The 21,751-nt window shown below is 45.4% G+C and overlaps 1 protein-coding gene across 8 annotated transcripts in view; it reads left to right on the top strand.

Annotated features, from left to right (window-relative positions):
* Positions 1 to 6,012: 6,012 nt before the first annotated feature.
* Positions 6,013 to 21,751, top strand: part of FBXL4 (F-box and leucine rich repeat protein 4) — a 75,523-nt gene continuing 59,784 nt past the window's right edge. For 2 of the 8 annotated variants that reach the window (XM_053287659.1, XM_053287651.1), the window contains exon 1: positions 6,041 to 6,239. The gene's annotated coding sequence lies outside the window, so the exon portion shown is untranslated. The other 6 variants (XM_053287657.1, XM_053287650.1, XM_053287653.1 and 3 more) reach the window with 6 other exon arrangements.

The raw sequence follows: 21,751 nt of genomic DNA, 5'->3' as shown, positions 1-21,751 counted from the left end.
TGGCTGGCAGTGGATTCTGGGTCAGTGATTCTTTTTGGGCCATTTTTGGACTGTTTGAAATGTGTGTTCTGTGTTGAGAGGGACAGATTCCTTTTTACTGTGTGCTTCTGCAAAGATTTTCAAGGCAGGGTTGCAAAATGCATTGCAAATTCCAATGCAAAACTTGTGTGCAGTGCACTCTGTGAGTTCAGCTTGTTCCAGCCATAGTGAACAATGAGGAAACTCGAAACACCCTATTGTTCCCCATGGGTAGCTCTTAGGGACACCAAAGTGGGTTGTGTGGTAAGGCATGCTGCGTGCTACCTACCACCCAACCCTCAAAAGAAATAGCAAGTGGGCAATTTAATTTTTTTTAACCTTTCTCTAAAACCCCAATAGGATCCTATGGGGAAAGGTGGTTGTTGTTTTCAATTGCCCACTTGCCCATTTCTTTTGTGGGTTAGCACCCATAATGCCCTACCATACAACCCACGTTGGTGTCCCTAGGAGCTACCCATGGGGAACAATGGGGTGTTTCAAGTTTCTCCATTGTTCCCTATGGCCGAAACACCTGAAATGTTTTGAGTTTGAACGTTTCAGTTGTTTTGCATTTTATTTTAAGCTTGAAACAGAATGCAAAATCTGTTTCATGCAAATCCCTAGTGTGTGTGTGTGTGGGCGGGGGGAGGTGATTTTTAAAATATTTGTATCCTGCTTTTCTAAATTAACATTTATTTATGTTGCTTCCTAAATGATTTCATTCCATCATTAGCAACGGTACCTCTGTTATAGGGATGTGCCTGAACCGGCTCGGGTAGCCACGGGCAGAGTGAGCCTCGATTTCTTTAAAAAGCAGGTAAGCAGGTCCTTACTGCTCCTCCGCCACCTCATCACTTTTCTGGGCATGGCACTCACTTTCCAAACAGGTGTGCATGGCTGCAGCGCTGCTCCCAACTGACTGTGCGTGTCGCCGGCATGCACATGACTGCTGTGCACAGGCTGCTGGGAGCAGTGCTGCAGCCACATGCTACCTTTTGGAAAGCGAGTACCGTGCCTGGAAATGGAGTGGGGCAGTGGAGGAGCAGGTAAGGACCTGCTTACCTGGTTTTACCCCCACCCCATGAAACTGGTTCAAATGAGGTGACCGAGCCAGTTTGGCACTTCTCTAAGGAGGCCCCATGGGCGGAACTACGATCGGGCAGGGGGAGACAGTTGTCTGGGGGCCTCACTGCCTCGAGGACCCCCCCAGAGACATGCCACATGACTCCCCATTGCCCACCCACCCAGCCCCAAGGCCCCTCACTCAACCAGTCCCCCTTGCCCTGTTCGCCCTCTCTCCTGCTTGCCCTCCTGGCCAGCAATCTAAGCAGCCTGCGAGCTGCTAGAGCAACTTCTCTCCCTGCCTCTCAGCTGGTGGATGGGTGGGGCTTCCAGAGAGGCCTCCATGCAGGCCTTCTTGAAGCCTGAACCCGAGTGCCATCAGGCAGGCAGCAAGGAAGGAAAGGAGAGAGGCAGGCAGGCAGAGTGGCCAGCACTGGCTGCCCTTACCCACAACAGTTCTCTGCAGACCCTCTGCCCAGGCCAGCCAGCCCAGCCTTTGACAGGAATGGAGGTAGAATGTGAATTCCTTTTTGTGGTTACCCCCACCCCCACCCAACATATATAGGGATCTGCTTGCTTGCTGTACGGCTTTGATATGGGGGTGGGGGAGAGAGACTGAGAAGTCTCTGAATATTTAATTGGAAACAGATTGGAAAATTTGCTGGCTTTTAAAAAGAACTATCTAAAAAGTCCTATAAGTGGCTTGTTTCATGGCAGAAAATTATAAAAACTTCTGGAACAAACAATATATTATATTATATTATATTATATTATATTATATTAATTCATTCATAAATGCACTTATGTTCAAGTTGTTTTGCAACCCAGAAGGTCTGAGTGAGAACTGTGAAGCATGTGTTGTGCTTTTATTTTATTTTATTTTTCTTTAGAAATGCTAAGCTGTTTGGACATGTCCAAAAACCTCACTCACACTATTTACACTGTATGTCATCAGTCAGTATGATTCTGTAATGATATGAAATGTTAAGGAGGCCCTGCACATGCTGATTTGCGCCCCCAGCTCCACACCCCACTATGGATGACCCTGCTTCTGAGCACCTGCAGAGAGTAGTTTTTATTTCAGAACAGTGAGAACTTCCATATTGGGGTGCAGGGAGAATGAATTTTAGGACAGAGGGCGTAACTTCAGGAGCTCCTTGAGCCCTGGCATGTCTCATCTATCTTAACGTTTCACCAAGAAGAGGCTTAACATTTTACCAAGAAGAGATTCCTCATCCACCCCCCTCCCGCTTTTTCTCCTGAGGAATTGTGCTAATTCTTGCTCTTTTCTCTATTTCTCCCCACCTATCTTCCTTGCTTCAGTGGGACTTACTGGTCTCCTATAGGGAGCAAAATATGCTGGGAACACAAATTAGTTTAGTTTGGTTTACATCCCTGAGCATGTGCAATCCTATATGCACTTACCAGGGAAAGATCTCAGACAGTTGAATGCAATGGAGTTTATTTTTAAGTAGACATGCTTTCCTTGCTAGTAAGTCCTTTATTATTAATTGTTGTTGTTGTTGTTGTTTACACAGTCAAGTCAGGTGTTATTGACTGGTTTGTTTTATCCAGACATTGAGTCCATCCCAAGGACCTGGGATGGCTGAATTTTATTATCAGTGTTGTTGCTGTTATTATTATAGATATCATCGCAGAATATAGGCTGTTCCCAGTAAAGCTGTTTTTTGTAATTGGCTGATGGTGATTTCTGTGGCCCTTGTGGTGTTGAGGTGCTCTTCAAGGTGTTTTGGAATTGCCCCTAGGGCGCCAATTACTAGTGGGATTATTTTGGTCTTCTTCTGCCACAGCCTTTCAATTTCAATTTGTAGATCTTTGTATTTTGTGATTTTTTCTATTTCTTTTTCTTCTATTCTTCTATCGCCTGGTATTGCTATGTCAATTTTTTAAACTTGCTTTTCTTTCTTCTTGACTACAGTTATATTTGGTGTATTGTGTGGCAGATGTTTGTCTGTTTGTAGTTGGAAGTCCCATAATATTTTTGCATCTTCATTTTCTACAACTTTTTCAATTTTATGGTCCCACCAATTTTTGGCTACAGGTAGCTTGTATTATTTATTTATTTATTATTATTATTATTATTATTATTATTATTATTTACATTTTATATCCTGCTCTTCCTCCAAGGAGCTCAGAGTGGTGTACTACATACTTAAGTTTCTCATCACAGCAACCCTGTGAAGTAGGTTAGGCTGAGAGAGAAGTGAGTGGCCCAGAGTCACCCAGGAAGTATATTATGGTTGAATGGGGATTTGAACTTGGGTCTCCCTGGTCCTAGTCCAGCACTCTAACCACTATACCACACTGGCTCTACAAGTTTCAATGAATGTAGTTCCAGCTAAATGTGGTTAGATTTGCTGCCTGAAGCTGCAACTCTCCACACACACCTGGGACTTTTACACACAGCACGCTTTACTGCAAGTTTACTGGGAGGCTTTACTGCGAAATTGAAGTTGTCCCAATGAACCAACTCAAAATAGTATTGTTGTTTTTTACTCTGGATATATATCAGGCTACACTCTAATGAGCAGTGAAAAACCTGAATTGCGTGTGAACTGCTCCCCAATAACTCACAGGGACTTCAGGGTAAATCTGGCCAACATGTGAATGCAGCACCTCCATTCCAGAGGAGCTGTGTGTTAAAGGGCTTTTAAAGCCCCGTGTGAAAAGCCTCCTGGAATCAAACTTCACTTAATTTGTTCAGAATTCTGAGAAAACAGACATAGGCTCACACTGCATGGTTGAAAGTCTCCTTTGCTAATCTGCAGTGAGGGGCCCATTTTACTAATTAGTGTTTCTAGTGTGTTCTAGGCATTAAAAGTAGCACAAATATATAGTATTCAATGTATATCACTATATATTGTGAAGTGTGCATGTGTGTATTCAGTGAAATGTATTTCCAGGCAGCGTACTTATTTTGAAATATCAGACTTAAACCCTTGGGGGCCTGGAGTGTGCGGAGGCCCTGGACTTTGTGGGCAGGGCATTTTAAAATCTCATCTTTGTGCCCAATCCAACCTTGCTACCACTGGTGGAGCAGGATCGCCGGTGGCCTGTGTGCGGCCGCTGCCGCGGCCTCGCTGCCCCCGCCCCTGGGTCTGACCTCAGATGCTGGGGCTAGCCACGCCCCCGCGTCTGATGTCAGACGCGTGGCAGTGGTCTGGCTGAATGGAGCCTTGAGACTCCGTTTGGCCCAGAAAAGAGTAGTTGCCCTTTAACTGCCGAAGGGGCCGCGCCGCCCCTTTGGCAGTTAAATGAAGGATGGCGCTGCTTTCGCAGCGCAGCCCAGGAGCAGCTCTTCCCTGCAGGGAAGAGCTGCTCCTGGGCTGTGCTGCAAAAGCAGCGCCAGCCTTTAACTCCTGAAGGGGCCGCGCGGCCCCTTCAGGAGCTACTGTTCGCAGCGCGCAACCAGGAGTGGCTCTTCCCTGCCTTCCTCCTTGGAGGAAGAGCAGGATATAAAATGTAAATAATAATAATAATAAATAAAAAATACAAGCTACCTGTAGCCAAAAATTGGTGGGCCGCTCTTGGCTGGTGCTGTGAACACAGCACCAGCCTTTGTTTAGCTCCCGAAGGGGCCATGCGGCCCCTGCTCGGGAGCTAAACTACCGCCCCCGCGTCTGACGTCAGACGCAGGAGGCATGTTGGGGCCACTCTTGCGGCCCCTGATTGGTCAGTGGCCCGGGTTCTTTGAACCTGTTGGCCCAGTGGTGGCTCTGTCCCTGCTTGCTACGCCCCTGGGAGGGCCCAAACTGGTTTGGACACAACCTAACATCAATCTTGCAGCAACTGAGCTGTTGAGAAGGGACCTGAACACAGGAAGTGTTGCCAGGATTTTACTGGCTCAGTTCCTGCATTATGGACATAAAGCTTTTCCTATTTTCTTACCCACTTAGTTTCTGCACTTCAAACTGTTAAAAGCACGAAGACAGTGAAAATTAATGGTTGACACAGCCAGATTAAGTTAATCATGAGTAAAGGTAAAGTTGTGCCACCGAGTCGGTGGCAATCAGAGCCATGTGGTTTTCTTTGGCAGAATACAGGAGGGGTTTACCATTGCCATTGCCCATGCAGTATGAGATGATGCCTTTCAACATCTTCCTATATTGATGTTCCCAGCCCGATATAGATGGGAAACATACCAGTGGGGATTATGAACCGGCAGCCTCTTGCTCCCTAGGCAAGTTACTTCCCCACTGTGCCATTATGCTGGCCTTGGGCCGAAATAAACCATGCATACATATACACTGTGCCATGAAATTCATGATCAAATTAGTCATGGCTAACTTGTCTCAGTTCTAGTAGGACTAGTCATTAATAATTTAGGCTGAATGTCAGCTGGTAAATCTAAAATACAAATATCCAAAGTTTTACTCCACCTATCTTATGAAAGTAGGGAGGGATGTGTGCATGCCTTGTCCTGATCTAAACATCCTGTGCAGCACAAACATGTTTACTTAGAATCAAGTCCTAGAGTATAGTTTTTCCCAGTGCCAAGTAAAAAGAGTTTTAATCACTCAAGACTTTAATAGCCTTTAATTGGAAATATTACTTTTTCAGTTGGCTGAGCTATGTATTAATGTTTTAATGATTTTTTTAACATGATATTAATTTTGGCCTTAAGCAACACTTGTGTATTTTAAATGCAAAGGGCGAATGCAAATATAAAAATAATAAACAGGCATGGCTGTGAGCTGTTGCTACTTTCATTAACACACACACACAAAGCAGACTGGTGAAAGAGCGAGGTGGGGAAGGAAGGAAAGACTTGCAAATTTGTTAACAGAGAAGACATACCGTGCTTTGGTTCAATTATAGAGCAATTACAGAGAAAATCACTAATCCTCTTGTACTCTCCGTTTTCCTGTCTCTACACACATTCGTCCCACCTCCAAGCCCCGCCTCCTTCCTGCGGCGTCCTCACGCACGGTGGGCAGCGTCTTCTTGCAGTTGGGAGTTTTCTGCCTTTCGTGAGGGGAGGGGAGCGGGTTAACCCGTTCGGCGCCTCCTCCGCCCTTCCCTCCCCCAGCTTAGTCTCTGCCGTTGCTCGCGCGTGAGCGAGGCTGTCTGGAACGGGAGCGTGTGTGGCTGGCTGTCAGCGTGAGGCCTCCGCTTGCTCCGCCCGCCCGCCCGGCTCTGTGGGTACAGTGACACCTCTCGTCTTCAGTGGCGGGGATTGGGGGAAGAAGGGCGGGAGGCGAGGAAAGGGGGAAAGAAAAAAAGGAGGGGGGGGGGGAGACAGACAAACAAACAACCCCTCAAACAAACCAGAATAACAAGCTAGTCGCGCGGGGAGTTGACGATCTCCACTCGCGGCCGTTGGCTGCTTGCAGGGAGGAGGTGCGCGCGTGCGTCAGTTGCTTGTCTGCCCCTGTTCTGTAAACAGCCTTGCCCAGGCAGAGCCCGCTCCCCGCCTGCCAGCTGGTGACGTGGTGGTGGTGGGCTCCCTGTTTACGGACAGGGCAAAGCCCCTGCGCCCTGCTCTCGGGCTATGAGGTGGGCCGCCACTGGCCCCTCTGGCACGCCTAAGCCTGACAATCATGTATTGCGTCCGCTCCCACCAGCCCTAAACACAAGAGCGGCAGGATACCGCCCCTGAGGGCAGCGCCGTCACCAGGCTATCGCGGGAGGAGGCCAGGCCACGGCAACACGCCTTTGTGGCCCCTCTTCCATCCGCCCAACGGTGCAGACCTAAGGGGATGCTGGGTCGCCAGGTGTTTAAATGGGTGGTGTGTGCTGCGTTCGCCTTCTCTCTTGCAGACGGAGTTTGAAAGCAACAGGGTCACCATTGTTTTATTGTAAGCCTCGTGGAGTGGTGAAGGGACAGGATAGAATAGAATATCTTTAAATAGTCTCTAATCGCCACCTAATGGTGCAGTGGGGAAATGGCTTGACTAGCAAGCCAGAGGCTGCCAGTTCAAATCCCTGCTGGTGTGTTTCCCAGACTGTGGCAAGTCTGGGAAACACCTATATCGGGCAGCAGTGATATGGGAAGATACTGAAAGGCGTCATCTCATAGTGCGTGGGAGATGGCAATGGTAAACCCCTCCTATATTCTACCAAAGACAACCACAGGACTCTGTGAGTGCCAGGAGTTGACACCGACTCCATGGCACTCTTTACCTTTACCTAATCATCCTCTGCCTGCGCCTGCTTGCTTATCTTCCTTCTCCGTCTGGGAGGCTCAGTGAGCTTGCTCACTTATCCTCTTTTTGGGGAGGGTGGGTCCATTGGAGCCACCTCAGCAAGGCATTGCTCAGCTTGTTTTTCCTTTTCCAGGCACCACAGTGGGGAAGGTTGGGCACCCCAGCCCTCTGCATGGTGTCGCCTAAGGAGTGATCATGAGAGAATGAGACAGATGCTCCTTGCATGAACAACAGCCTCTTCCGGCTTGTGTACCTGTGGTTCTCTCTCTGGGGGAACAGTCAGTCATCTCTCAGTGCAATGGGGTCCAGTCCTCCCACTGTACTGCTCCAGGCAGGCAGAGCCAGATGCTGTTCTGCCACGTTCTTACTCATCTATGCTCTTTCTCTTAGCATCAGACCAAAGAAAGCATCTTAGTATCTTCCAAAGAAAGGACAGAGTGTGATTGGAGGCACTGGAAGTCCTGTCTTCCCCCTTTCAGCAATCTGTTGCTGGAATTGCTTACAATAAATTGATAGCTCTGTTTCCTGCAAACACAATTCACTTGCTGTCCTGAGCTGTCTGGGGTTGGATGGGGACAAAGAGGTGTTGCTGTACAGAGCTCAGAGGAGGGCCCCAGCCTTCCCTCTAACAAGGAATTCCAGATGTTGTTGACCACAACTCCCAGCATCCCCAGCTGCAGTGGCCTTTGGCTGGGAATTATGGGAGTTGTAGTCCATAACATCTGAGATTCCCTGTTAGAGGAAACACTGGATGAACCCCTCTTATCTGAGACCCAAGCCTCCTAGGGAATGCTGCACCTCATTACCTGCTAATCAGCCTAAGCTGCTGCCTGTAGAGCTGACTCCTGATGTCAGCCAAAAGGTTGAGTGGTGCTTACTTGTGCATGGTTGTGTCCTGAAGTTACCTGAACAAACATGAACAATTTTGTCTCCCTTATATTGGTTCTGTTGGATGAAATTGACCATTAAGGTGGATCTGGTAGCCCCCTCCCTTTGCTTGTCGGCCACCAATCTTGTGTCTAGTACTGCAGGTGCTGCACTATGCCCTCAGCATGTGAACACTATTCCTTGTCACTATTTCATTAACAATCATTCGGGTAATGGCTCAAGTTTATGTAATGGTTCATAACCTTTCATTATAGGTTTGAGAAGCTATTTTTTTTTGTTCTTAAGGAGAATTCTTTGATTAATCTGGTCATATCCTCCACTGGCTAATCATTAAAGATGATCATAGCCTAAACCGCATCCTCTCCCAGGTCAGCTGCGTACTTCAAAGTGGGAATAGGGCTGTGATTTAGTAGTAGAGCACAGCTTTGTATGTAGAAGGTCCCAGGTTCAATCTCTGGCAGACTCCTTTCTGAAACCAATATTAGCTAGACAGACTAATGATCTGATCAGTATAAAGGAGCCTTATATGTTGAAATCTTAAATGGGATTTTTTTTAACCTCCTTTGGGTTTGTATTCTGGATTATCTAATCTGCTGTTACTACTGTTTATAGTTACTTGCAATAACTAAAGCAGGTTAAACTCTCCATCACACATACCTTGCACAAACTCTATTAATTTAGTGTAGTTATTACTTAACAGAGTTTATTTCTGGTTCTGTGCTCATAATCGCTAGCAACATCATCATAAATACTAATAGTGAACTCAGATGGTAGATTAAGTTAAATTTTGAAAGCACACACATACAAAACCCAAACCAGCTTTGTGAGCTTCCAGAACATACAGAATATTGTGAACATAGAAATAAGAAAATATGTCTGAAGAGGGAACTTCTGGGTTCATGTTGAACACCAAGGACAAGCATTCCTGCCCTGCTGTTCCATTTTGTTGTTGGGATTTTAATGTATCTGTGATTGGGCAGCAGTATGTCCCATTCTTCACTCCCAAGTTGGGAGTGAAGAATGGGACAAGCTGCTGCCCAAACACAGATACACTAAAATCTTGGATTCCTGTATACTTTGAGGAGCTTTCACTTTTGGGGGGGGGACAAAAATGGTGGAGGTGGAGGACAAAAAATGGGGTCTAAAGGGTAGGTAGATTGTGTGGATCTTGTATTAAATTTATGGTTGAGGACAGTTTACATGTGGAGTTTTGAAGATGTCAGTTGAAAAAATGAAAGGAAAGTAGGAAAGAATAGGGTCATCTTATGGTATCCTAGATGTAAACATTAGTGTTGGGAAGATTCATGCCATGAGGTTAAAAATCTTCCCTCCTTGTGTTATATGCTGCTCCCTCCCCCCAGTATGGCAGTAAACATTCAGATTCAGGGATGACAACCAATCCCTATCTGATCCGTTTAACACTATATAGCCCACTAGGAGAAGGTTTCAGGAGGATGGGAAAGAGATGTGGTATTTTCTGTGGATCCCAAACAGTACAGCGAGGCTTTTGTTTCTGGCTGAGTGGAGCCCTGAACAGCAGCATTTGGTGTTGTTAGGAGCCTGCAAATACAGGTCAAAAAGTATCTGCAGATCCCCACTTGTTTGGTCTAACAATCTGAATTTAGAAATTCTAGCAATAAATATGTATTTGAAGGGGTGGAAGAAATTAAATGAGGCACTTCACACGAGCAAAGTGAAGCGCCCGAGTGGTTTGCAGGGAGAGCGGGCTTAGCCCGCTCACGAGCAGGAAGCCGTCCCTGGGCAGCAGTATGATTATTGGCTCCGTCATGGAGCCAGTAGGAGCGGTGGAGATCGGGAACCGCCTGGCCCCCAGAAGTCTCAGGATGCCCTGTGCAAGTGCGTGGGGCATCCTGGGGAGTTCCCTGAGGCCGGGAGAATTGTTAGAGCCTCTCAGTCGGGGCTCTCCTTGTGAGTTGCTGCAGTGCGGCTCATCTCGCAATTAGAAGAATGGGGTTAGCGGAGCACTTGCTCCGTTAACCTCGTTTAAGGGGAGGGGTATTTTTGCAGGTTTGTTGCCGGGAGCTGCGCGGCTCCCGTTGCAGCACACGACTGCGCGGAACTGGACTGGCCTTCCTTAGCCTGGTTCTGCGTGGTTGTGCAGAACAGCCTCAACCTGTGACTGTTGTTTAACCACACTAAAAAGAAAACTGAAGTTAAAATATATGGGTGATAATTAATCTGAAGTTGATCTTAGCAGTTTTCAAAGCCACAAGGAATAGGATTTTAAAACTCAAAAGGGTCTGGGCATTAAAAACTGAGTCAAGTGACGACTCTGTTAGTGTGAGAATGTGTGTTAGTGTAAGAACATGAATCCAACTCACGCGTTGGTTTGTGTGTGTATGAAGGCCTTGCTTCAACCACTGTTCTGTCCTTGCCCAAACTTATTTGAAATGTGGTTGGCAGTTGATTGAAAATAATAGGAAAACCAGTGCTGTACATCCAGTGTTTCAAACCAGTGATGTACATCCAGTGCATTTTACTCTTTTGAGATGAGGACGTAAGTTGTGCCCATATAATTTTGGAGAGTGCCGTGTGTGTGTGTGTGTGTGTTCCTATAATCGTTAATATAAAGTGAAGGACTCTCCAGTTGTGTTATCATATGCTTTAACTACTGCTGCATGGATGTACAATGGTACCTATTTTCCTCTTTTTCCTCGTCCAAATATTGAATAATATGTATGTAGCTTAGGCCACTTTAATTCCTGTTTTGTGTCAGGCTGTTTTATATATTTTGAACTTCTCAAGTATGTGTCTATATCAATGTTGTTTGCAGCTCTATAGGAGTTAAGGCTGTTGGATGGGGAATTAAAGATAGCAGGTTGTCTGTCCCTGAGAGTTTACAATACTCACAAAATCACACAAAATTGAATTAAAGAATAAACTACAATGGAAGTACAAGACAACAGAAAGTGTCACTGAAGAAATATTTGCCATTGAATTACTGCATAAGCTATTTGAATAATATAACATAGGAGAGAAAATACTAATGTTTGTAATTGGAGAGTTTCTCCATTAGACGGTTCACTAATGAGTGAACTTGATGATATAACTGTGGTGTTAAACTTTTTTTTTTTTACTTACTTAAGAAAGGGATGAAGTCATGATAATCCATTTCCAGACTCCAGTTTTGCAGTGTGCAGGTCTCCAAAAGTAGGGTTTACATTCCTTAATTTATTTTTTTAGAAAATGAAATGACTTGCAAATGTCTTGATAAAAATGAATGTGCAAGGTGTTAACAGTCTCAGCAGTGTTAACAACAGTGAACATTTGAAGAACAAGAAAAGCCAATAGATGGTAGCATCCTTTTTTCAAATTATTTTTCATTTGGGAATTTTAAAAACTAATGTACAAATAATCTTGTCACTTGCTTCAAAGGCTAAACAGGTTGTTTTTTTTACAGAGTGGACTTCATCTTATTTAACTAATAATTGTTAGTGATTTTAAACAGTTGTTTCAGACTACCTTTTGATTAGATTTTTATAAAGCTCTGCTTTAGATCTTCATATAGTTAATATTGCATTTATATTTTCAAATGCTGTGCAGTGTCTTTATTAAGTTGGAGAAGCATGAGTGAATGAATGAGAGAGAGAGAGATGTAAAACTAGTAATACACGGATTTTTGTGGGATGTAATAAAGTGAGCGAGAGTTGTGCAAAACCTTGAATTTGATGGGGTGAGAAGTTCAGGCTGAATGCAGGGAATGAGAGGATGCCCATGGAAGAAAGTAAAGGGGGTAATGACATTCAAGTGGTGAGAGAGAAAGATAATTTCAGTAGTTATTTTGTACCATGTAGAGAGCAGAGAGATGACAAAAGTTCGAAGAAGAAGAGGCTGGAGTTGTGCAAATGAGAATATGGTAATACATGTGAGGACCAATTCTGCAACAATGGGAGCATTTTTGATTGTTGTAATAGAAGAATTGAGTATGTATTTGTGACTTCCTAAAAAGAAAAGTCTAGCTGCCAAAAAATAAAAAGTCTAGTACTGTTCTAATATAGAATGATTAAAGGTAATAGGAGAATGTTGGCTTCAATTTTGTGTTATCTAGTATTGCCTTATCTGCCTAATTTATATAATGCCTGCTAATATTTTCAACATGACTTCAGCAACAAAAAAACATAGTTTGTTGGAACCTAGTAATTTAGGAGAATTGGTATCCTTGGAAAAGCAAAATAGTGGCTGACATCCACAGCAACTGAGTGTGGATGCACAAGGAAGATGTATCCATGCTATAGATAGCTTTTCTAGCTGTGTAGTATAAGGGGTGTGTGTGAACTATGACACTTTGCTCTGACTCTAGAAGTGCCCTGTGTCACACAAAAATATGTTTTTGGTGACACAGGGCGCTTCCAGAGAAAGAGCAAAGTGTTGAAATTCTCTCTTCCCCCACTTCATACACATGCAGTAGTGGGGGAAGCTGTCTGCAGCATGGTCAAGTTTTCCCGGCATATCAGTCAATTGCTCTAGATGCCAGACACTGTATGCTTCTGGATCTGGATCAAGATCTATTGACATCCATAAGCATGTGTTCTGCGCCTGCGCAGAAACCACACAGTAGCAATGCCGCAGCTCGTCAAGGCGTCCAAGCCCTGCCTCCACGCCTACAGCATGCTATTTAAAGGCAGGCTGGGCACCATGTTCCTCAGTTCTTTTCTGACCGCCATTGTGTTTGGACCTTGGTCTGTTGCTCCTCATTGGAATAGTTCTTCAGCATTTATTGTATCTTGTGAGTTCATCTTTTTCTTTTTCTTTTAAAGAGTTGTTATTTTGGATATTTTCTGGCTGATGGACGATGATTGGTGTTTTTGGACTTTCGGAACGGACTTTGGCTTACGTACTGCCTAGCAATAAGCTATAGATCTAGATTTAGACCCCACTGTTATCACAGCGTCAGATGCTTGTGTGGTTAGACTGGATCAATTTCAGTTTGTGACACCTGAGGATGTGGACAAGCTGCTCAGAACGGTGCGTCCTACCACCTGTCTGCTTGATCCTTGCCCAATGTGGCTTATACTATCTGGCAAGGGGGTTGTTGTGGAGAGCCTGGTGGCAATTATAAATACCTCTCTGAGGGAGGGCAGGATGCCTCCTTGTTTAAAGGAGGCAATTATTAGACCTATTCTTAAGAAGCCTGCCTTGGACCCCTCGGAGTTTAATAGCTACAGGCCTGTCTCCAACCTCCCATGGTTGGGCAAGGTGATTGAGAGGGTGGTGGCCTCCCAGCTCCAGGCCGTCTTGGAGGAAACGAACTATCTAGACCCATTTCAAACTAGTTTTCGGACGGGCTATGGGGTGGAGACTGCCTTGGTCGGCCTGATGGATGATCTCCAATTTGGACCTGACAGAGGAAGTGTGCCTCTGTTGGTCCTTTTGAATCTCTCGGTGGCTTTCGATACTATCGACCATAGTATCCTTCTGGAACGTCTGAGGGAGTTGGGGGGTGGGAGGCACTGCTTTGTAGTGGTTCCGCTCCTACCTTTCTGGCAGATTCCAGGTGGTGTTGCTTAGAGACTGTTGCTCTTCAAAATCTGAGCTTTTATATGAGGTCCCTCAGGGCTCCATACTGTCTCCAATGTTTTTTATTATCTACATGAAACCGTTGGGAGAGATCATCCGGAGATTTGGTGCTGGGTGTTATCAGTATGCTGATAACACCCAAATTTGTTTCTCCATCAACATCATCAGGAGCTGGCATATCCTCCCTGAATGCCTGCTTGGAAGCAGTAATGGGCTGGATGAGGGATAACAAACTGAGACTGAATCCAGACAAGACGGAGGTACTTATTGTGCAGGGTCGTCACTCGGGAAGCAATATTGATCTACCTGTTCTAGATGGGGTCACACTTCCTCAGAAGGAACAGGTACGCAGTCTGGGAGTGCTTCTGGATCCACACCTTTCCCTGGTTCCGCAGGCTGAGGCAGTGGCGAGAAGTGCTTTCTATCAGCTTCGGTTGATACGCCAGCTGCATCCATTTCTTGAGGTTCATGATCTCAGAACAGTAGTACACTTGCTGGTAACCTCCAGACTTAATTACTGCAATACGCTCTATGTGGGGCTGCCTTTGTACATAGTCCGGAAACTATAATTAGTACAAAATGCGGCAGCCAGGTTGGTCTCCGGGTCATCTCAAAGAGACCATATTACTCCTATATTACAGGAGTTGCTTTGGCTGCCAGTAAGTTTCCGGGCAAAATACAAAGTGCTGGTTATAACCAATAAAGCCCTAAACAGCTTAGGCCCATGGTACTTAAGAGAGCGTCTTCTTCTGCATGATCCCCATCGTCCATTGCGTACATCAGAGGAGGCTCGTCTGTGGCTACCTTCATGTCGTCTGGTGGCCACTTAAGGATGGGCCTTCTCTGTTGTCTCCCCAAGACTTTGGAACGCGCTTCCTGTGGGAATAAGAGTCTCCCCATCTCTAGCGGCTTTTAAAAAGTGTCCAAAGACTCATCTTTTTACAAAGGCCTTTTAGCTTTTTAACTTTTTAAATTTTGGATTGTTTATTGATTTGTTTTAAACTCTTTTTGGTATTTAATTGATTTTAATGTTTTGTTTTTGTTTGTTGTGAACCGCCCTGAGACCTTGGGTTGAGGTGGTATAAAAATGCACTTAATAAATAAATAAATAAATAGCAATAGGGTTGAGGAGAAATGGAGTTTTAAGAGGTGTGAGGGATGCAAGGCAAAACTCCCCTTTAAAGATCTCCAGGAGTTATGTCTCATTTGCTTAGGAGAAGAGCTCAACATGTCTACTAGTAAAATTTGTCTGTCGTTTTCAAAAAAGACTCACAAAAATTGGGCACTTCGACTTCGTGCTGTCATTTATGATCATGTTTTAAGCCCCTCAACTCTGGTCAAACCCCGCCCATTGACTTTGTCTTTGAAAATGCTGCCCAAAACACCTTCATAGCCTTCAACATCGATGTCATCCACGACTGAGACTTTTCAGAGCCCAAAGCCTCCAACTGGTGCTGGTACGGTACCAAAGTCTACGAAGTCCATGACTAAATGATCGGCTCCTGACACGTGTCCTTCAACACCATAGCTAAAGAAGCCTAAAACTATTGACCTAACTTGAGATCGAATACCATCTCCATCGAACCTACAGCAGCTGCCTTCAAAGCCGATACCGTCATCGAAGTCAAAGGCTGCCCTCGACACCAAGTCTTCCAAAGGATCATCCTCGAAGTCGAAGAAGTCACTGCTTCGCTCAATGCCGATGGAGCCTCTTGATGCTGATCGCCCACCAACACCAACATGATCGACATTGAGGGCTCGTTCATTATCTCCAGCGCCAACACCAGTTGCCTCATCGCCGACAGAACGCTACCAGGGCACACCATTGGCACCGACAACTCCAGTTCCACGCTTTCCACTTCCAACGTCAATACAGCATACGCCAGCACTGTTGGCACTGATACAAATCTTGACATGTTGTCAAATACCGATGCCGACATTTGATGTTGAGGGAGACGAAGAAGCGGAAACGGGTAACGGCTTGGATCCAATAACCGCGCACACATTGTTATCAATCTTGGACTCATCTTCTAGCAACCCATGTACATCAACATTCAAGGGGTTTCCCCCTTCAAGTGCTGATGGAGCTCGCTTGTGCTCATCGGCTCCACCAGTACATCCTCAGACAACTTCTTTATCAGTTGCTCAACTAGAAAGCCCTTCAGCCTGGCATTCTTGTGGATTTACCCATACGTTAGCAGCAGGCTCAGCCCTTGCCATGACATCCATGGAGACCTGTTCTCCAGGGGCTCCATATGATTACCAATTGGAAAGACCATGGAAATCCTTTGTGCCAAGGTCATACAATCCAATTGCTTCCTCACTATCGGTTGCCACCTTAGCAAGCAGAGATGCTCCAATCAAAACTGTAACATATGTGTCTGAATTGACACAGGCACTAACACCTACTGGAGTGGCTCAGACAACATAAACAGCCCCTCCACCACTTAGGGTTGCAAGTACCCAAACACTGGAACAGTCGCCACCAATAAGATCTACTTCAGAGACCCAGACATGTATTCCAACTTCCTCGACTGGATCTCCAGCAAACCATCATGGATCCTCTGATTTTGAATCAGACCCAGATGGTCCAGATAGTTTGGCAGATCCTCCCACTGATGTGCCACCCTCCGCCTATGTTTCTCAAATGAGGAGATGGAAGCTTATCACAAACACGTAAGGGCCATGGCTGAGGCATTTGGCTTGGATTTGAAATCTGAGCTTCCCACGATAGATGTTAGCCTCCCAGTTAGCCTAACGTCCGTTCCAGGCAAATTGATGGAAAGCATCCTCAAGGATAAAATTGTAAAGCACCTAGAAGAACAAGCCCTGCTGGGAGTGAGCCAGCATGGCTTCCGCAAAGGTAAATCTTGCCTCACAAACCTTTTGGACTTCTTTGAGAGTGTCAACAAGTGTGTGGATCAAGGTGATCCAGTTGACATAGTCTACCTGGACTTCCAAAAAGCTTTTGAAAAAGTTCCTCATCAAAGACTCCTGAGGAAACTTAGCTGTCATGGGATAAAGGGACAAGTACATGTGTGGATTGCTAACTGGTTGAAAGACAGGAAACAGAGGGTAGGTATAAATGGAGAGTTTTCACAATGGAGGGAAGTAAGAGGTGGGTTCCCCCAGGGATCTGTACTGGGACCGGTGCTTTTTAATTTATTCATAAATGATCTAGAAGCAGGGGTAAGCAGCAATGTGGCCAAATTTGCAGATGATACCAAACTCTTCCGGGTAGTGAAATCCCAAACAGATTGTGAGAAGCTCCAAAAGGATCTCTCCAAACTGGGGAAGTGGGCGACAAAATGGCAAATGCGGTTCAATGTTAGCAAGTGTAAAGTGATGCATGAAAAACCCCAACTTCAAGTATATGCTGATGGGATCCGAGCTGTCGGTGACGGACCAGGAGAGGGATCTTGGGGTTGTGGTGGACAGCTTGTTGAAAGTGTCGACTCAATGTGCGGCAGCTGTGAAAAAGGCAAATTCCATGCTAGGGATCATTAGAAAGGGGATTGAAAGTAAAACGGCTAACATTATAATGCCCTTATACAAAACTATGGTGCGACCACACTTGGAGTACTGCGTACAATTCTGGTCACCACATCTTAAAAAGTACATTGTTGAACTGGAGAAGGTACAGAAGAGGGCAACCAAGATGATCAGGGGCCTAGAGCACCTTTCTTATAAGGCAAGACTACAATACCTGGGGCTTTTTAGTTTAGAAAAAAGACGACTGCGGGGAGACATGACAGAGGTCTATAAAATCATGCATGGTGTGGAGAAAGTGGAGAGAGAGAGATTCTTTTCCCTCTCACACAACACTAGAACCAGGGGTCACTCCATGAAATTGATTGCCAGGACGTCTAGGACCAACAAACGGAAGTACTTTTTCACACAACGCGTGATCCACTTGTGGAACTCTCTGCCACAGGATGTGGTGACAGCCAACAACCTGGATGGCTTTAAGAGGGGTTTGGATGACTTCATAGATGACTTCAATGGCTACTAGTCGGAGGGCTGTGGGCCACCTCCAGCATCAAGGGCAGGGTGCCTCTGAGTACCAGTTGCAGGGGAGTAATGGCAGGAGAGAGGGCACGCCCTCAACTCCTGTCTGTGGCTTCCAGCGGCATCTGGTGGGCCACTGTGCGAAACAGGATGCTGGACTAGATGGGCCTTGGGCCTGATCCAGCAGGGCTGTTCTTATGTTCTTATGACCCAGTATATAATTTCATGGTCAAATTGCAGGCCATTCAACCTGTGGCTCTTCCCGTGCTGCCGGTAATCTCCAGGGCAGTGAAGTGTACTTGGGAGGTAGTGCATACATCCATTCCTACCTCAAAGAGACTAGAAAGTTTATACCATGTACAAGAAGAAGATAATACCTACCTTTTAAAGCATCCTGCACCAAATCCCCGGGTTATCGACTGCGCCTCTTCATCAAAATCAGGGAGATGCCACACAACTCCATCTGATAAGGAGGGAAGAAAATTAGATTTTTTAAGGAGATAAAATGTACTCTACTTTGTGTTTATCTATAAAAGTAGCAAATTATTCAGCCTGCACGGCCAAGTATAATCACTGCTTTTGGGAATCCTTCAGAGTGACTTAGATAATTTTTAACCTGAAGAATTTAAGAAGTCCCAACAGACATTGGACAAGTCGGCTGATCTTACTAGAAAGCAATTAAGTACAACAAAACATCTCGCTGAGTCAGAGTCCTGCTCCTTGACTGCAGCCATAACACTAAGAAGACATGCATGGCTACAGTCCACAAACCTTCAAAATGATATTAAGGAGAAGATTGAGGGTTTGCCTTTGGATGGAAAGGGACTTTTCAGTAAAAAGACCAACTCCACGATGGAGCAACTTAAAAAATCAAAGTTTACTGCAAAAGCCTTTACCATTGCGACTTCAGCTTCCAATTATGGAACAAAATATCAGCCATACACTAACAAACAGAGGCCAGTTTTCAGACAACAAGAACATCGGCACTATAGAAAGCAGTACAACCCGTATCATGAGCGTCCTTACAAAGGGAAGGGCAAGAACACTCAGTCCCAACATACCAAGCAGGTGAAAACACAGAAGAACCTTTGAGGTTCAATACTGCCCACCGACACTAAACTCCTCCCCAATCCCACCATCGGGGGTGTTTACATCTTGGCAAGCGAGGACCTTCAACAGACTTGTGATTCCACCTCTTCTGCCAGCGCACGAGTTCGACAAGCTGCATGGCACAGCATAACATTGGACTGCTGGGTCCTGAAGATCATATCCTCAGGATATGCCATAGAATTCAGGATGACCCCGTACTTTATGGGAATGAAGTTCACTCCACCATCCCTGTCATTGCAGGAGAAAGTGAAGGAGTTATTAGAGAAGGGTGCAATCACCCCTGTGTGGTGGGCACACAGACAGGAAGGTTTTTACTCCCGCTATTTTCAGATCCCAAAATGGGATGGTGCAATTCGCCCCATCATGGATCTATGCCACTTGAACAAGCTTGTTGGTGTCAGGAAATTTCACATGATAATGCTGCAGGAGATCCTACCACTTTTCTTTCAAGAGAACTGGCTTGCAATGCTGGATTTGAAAGACGCCTATTTTCATATTGCCATAAGGGAACAGCACAGGAAGTACCTATGTTTTACCATAGGTGAACAAGTACACCAGTACAACGTCCTACCCTTTGGACTTTCCACTGCCCCAAGGGTGTTTACCAAATGTATGGCCATCGTGATCTTTCATTTGAGGATGCAGGGAATTTCAATCTACCTCTACTTAGATGATTGGCTCCTGATGTCCAGGGACCAAGGAGAGTTACTTTCTTAGAAAGAAAATGTTTTAACTTTCCTCCAAGACTTGGGAATCCAAGTCAATTGGAAAATGTCCCACCTAGAACCAGTATGCGTCATCAACCTGGACTTCAGTATGCTACCTGTCAGCCTAAATTTGGCTTCTAGGACCTCCCAACTACATTTCCACACATCGTTGACATGGAGAGGAGAGCTGGTCTTGTGGTAGCAAGCATGACTTGTCCCCTTAGCTAAGCAAGGTCTGCCCTGGTTGCATATGAATGGGAGCCCACATGTGAGCACTGTAAGATATTCCCCTCAGGGGATGGAGCCACTCTGGAAAGAGCAGAAGGTTCCAAGTTCCCTACCTGGCTTCTCCAAGATAGGGTTGCAAGCGATTCCTGCCTGCAACCTTGGAGAAGCCGCTGCCTGTCTGTGAAGACAATACTGAGCTAGATAGACCAATGGTCTGACTCAGTATATGGCAGCTTCCTATGTTCCTATGTTGGTGCCGACATGCACCATGAAAGCTGTCCCCTCCATAGCGCTGCCTAAAAGCCTATCTAGATGCTGCATGATGTCCGCAACCTTCACAGCAGTCACGGCCTGAACAGGCCCTGCTGGGAGAGAACCAGCATGGCTTCTGCAAAGGTAAATCTTGCCTCACAAACCTTTTGGACTTCTTTGAGAGTGTCAACAAGTGTGTGGATAAAGGTGATCCAGTTGACATAGTATACTGTACCTGGACTTTTAAAAGCTTTCAACAAAGTTCCTCATCAAAGACTCTTGATAAAATTTAGCAGTCATGGGATAAGGGGACAAGTACATGTGTAGATTGGTAACTGGTTGAAGGTCAGGAAACAGAGGGTAGGTATAAACTGAGAGTTTTCACAATGGAGGGAAGAAGAAGTGGGGTCCCCCAGGGATCTGTACTCAGACTGGTGCTTTTTAAGTTATTCATAAATGATCTAGAAGTTGGGGTAAGCAGTGAGATGGCCAAATTTACAGATGATACCAAACTATTTAGGGTAGTGAAATCCGAAAAATATTGTGAGGAGCTCCAAAAGGATCTCTCCAAACTGGGTGAGTGGACAACAAAATGGCAAATGCAGGTTCAGTGTTGGCAAGTGTGCATTGGGACAAAAAAACCCAACTTCAAGTATACACTCATGGAATCTGAGCTGTTGGTGACTGACCAGGAGAGGGATCTTGGGATCTGGGATCGTGGTGGACAGATCGTTGAAAGCGTCGACTCAATGTGCGGCAGCTATGAAAATGGCCAATTCTATGCTAGGAATCATTAGGAAGGGGATTGAAAATAAAACTGCTAATATTATAATGGCCTTATACAAAACTATGGTGTGGCCACATTTGGAGTACTACGTACAATTCTGGTCACATCTAAAGAAGGACATTGTAGAACTGGAAAAGGTACAGAAGAGGGCAACCAAGATGATCAGGGGCCTAGAGCACCTTCCTTATGAGGCAAGATTACAACACCTGGGGCTTTTTAGTTTAGAAAAAAGAAGACAACTGCAGGGAAACATGATGGAGATCTATAAAATCATGCATGGTGTGGAGAAAGTGGATAGAGAGAAATTCTTCACCCTCTCACATAACTCTGGAATCAGGTATCATCCCATGAAATTGATTGCCATGAAATTTAGGACTAACAAACAGAAGTACTTTTTCACACAACACGTAATCAACTTGTGGAATTCTCTGCCACAAGATGTGGCGACAGCCAACAACCTGGATGGCTTTAAGAGGGGTTTGGATAACTTCATGGAGGAGAGGTCTACCAAAGACTACTAGTTGGAGGGCTATAGGCCACCTCCAGCCTCAGAGGCAGGATGCCTCTGAATACAGTTGCAGAGGGCATGCAACATGCTCTGAATACAGTTGCAGGGGGCATGCGAGGGCATGCCCTCAACTCCTGCCTGTAGGCTCCCAGTGGCATCAGGTGGGCGACTGTGTGAAATAGGATGCTGGAGTCGATGGACCATGGGCCTGATCCAGCAGGGCTGTTGTTATGTTCTTATGTTCTAACTATATCAGAGCTGTATTGAACACAAAAAGCAAGAGAGTGTATTTACCCAAAGAAAGATACGAGTGCATCAGGGACGTGATCCAGGTTTTCCAGCAACATCTATCACAACCGGCTCAGCTAATCCAACATGTCCTGGGCTTTATGGCATTCTGCAACTCAGTAATACGCCATGCACAGTTGAAAATGCGGAAGTTACAACTTTGGTTTCTGTCAGTTTTCCATCGAAACTG

This window comes from Hemicordylus capensis, chromosome 1, assembly GCF_027244095.1.
Source record: "Hemicordylus capensis ecotype Gifberg chromosome 1, rHemCap1.1.pri, whole genome shotgun sequence".
Taxonomy (NCBI): Eukaryota; Metazoa; Chordata; class Lepidosauria; order Squamata; family Cordylidae; genus Hemicordylus; species Hemicordylus capensis.
Note: the sequence above shows the minus strand (reverse complement) of the source record. Positions and strands in the feature narration are given on the sequence as shown.